Genomic DNA, 1,804 nt, shown 5'->3' with positions numbered 1-1,804 from the left:
GTGTCGGTCTTCTCGAAGGAGGGGGGGGGGGGGGGGAGGAGGGAGTGGTCTGGGTCTTCCGTGAACCTTCTGCACACGCCCGTTGAACTGCCGAAACTTCGTACCACAAGAGCAGCAGTTTCTCGGATGGATGCATCACGTTCTCCCATCTTTTCGACTCACTGATTTGGCAGTACGGTTGGCGCATACGTCTGCGAGGCATCCTTAACGTTTGCTCAAGTCACAGTGATCCATTACCTTCAGCTTATTGCGACAACTAGAGCCGCAAGCACATTTCACCGGTAGGTGGTGTTACGCCGCGATACCAGTGTTGACCTAGAACTCGCGGGCCGACGTGTTTCAGGAGTTAATCATTTATCCAGCACATACTAATGTGAATATGAACATTCTGTGAATATGAACGTCCTATCTCTAGTCTTCAAGGTGTTCTGTTTAGTCTGAATATGAGTGTATACAAGCACGCCTAAAATTTTACGACTCGATTTTCTCTAAAACCGTTGAGAGTTGCGTGTTCCTATTCAAAAATGTGGAAATCTTTGACGTGGGCTACTAACCCTGTCAATACGAATCAAATCGGTGAGAGGAATTTCGTACGGTCCCCTCGTTAGTTACGTCAAGTCTTTCATATGTGGCGGCAAAACGAGACTTCCAATGTTACCAAATATTCCTGCTTAAATAAATGGGACTCTAGAACGTCAGGCGATGCATTTACATCTCACATGTGCGATTTATTCTCAATGCTGCATATTTCATTTTGGATTTTTCAAGATTACGCGCATAAGCAAACAGGACTTATTCATTGAGAACACCTAGATTCTCGGTTTTATGCCGCAGTCGTGGCGCCTATGCTTTGCCCGACATTTCGTCGAGTAGTGTAGACCGTATCGTCAAAGATGGCTGAATCGGCAAGCTTCGGATGGCGACTTCAGCACGGCGGCCGCTGAACATGAGCTAGGAGTTTGGCTGTCTTTGCGAATTGTAACAGTAGAGCTTTACGAGTAATTAGGTTTCCTTAGGAGAGAAAAAAGTTCTTACCAAAACTTACGGCAAATAATACGACGAGCCATGTCCCGACAACCGGAGGGCACCGAGGAAGTAATAAAGACTGACCGTGAAGCCTACATTGCATGTGGACGAGATGAAAACTTCCCAGCACACACTTAGGTGGTCTGGTACTAGCGAAAACTGGTCGTTGTCATAATGGCACTTGTTGCACTACATAAAGACCTAAAATCACTTGCTTTGACCCAAAAAGGGGTTCTACATACAGGAATACACATTTTCAATAAATTGCCAGCAACCATTAAAAACCTGGCTTCAGCTAAAGCACAATTTAACCGGTGTTTGAAAGACTTTTTGATAGGCAAATTCTTTTACTATATAGATGAATATCTTAACAGAGACTGTTAAGCCAGCTTAAGTAAAAATGTCTGTTAGATTTTAGTTTTGACGGCAGTTGATCACAGCAGTCAAGATTAGGTATTTTGTGTATGATAAATTTATTAATAGTGCATAACAATGTTTCATTCTGACAGCGTGTTAATTCTGTAAATAATAGATGTTCCAGTTTACCGCATTGTATTCACCTATTTCGACAATCTCCTGACTAATGATAACGGTAGTAAGTATTATATTCAAGTGTTTTATGTTTTTATGTTATACTTCCTGACATGTTACACACCCACGAGAAATTTTTGGGTCTATGGAAGGAAAACTGAATCTAATCTAATCTAGTCTACAGTAGCCGAAGTTGAAGCGTCGCTTCCCTGTTGTGTCCTCGGAAGCTCCCTTTGGAACAAACTTG

Source organism: Schistocerca gregaria, chromosome 6, assembly GCF_023897955.1.
Source record: "Schistocerca gregaria isolate iqSchGreg1 chromosome 6, iqSchGreg1.2, whole genome shotgun sequence".
NCBI classification, from domain to species: domain Eukaryota; kingdom Metazoa; phylum Arthropoda; class Insecta; order Orthoptera; family Acrididae; genus Schistocerca; species Schistocerca gregaria.
The sequence above is the reverse complement of the archived record's forward strand: the minus strand, read 5'-3'. Positions refer to the sequence as shown.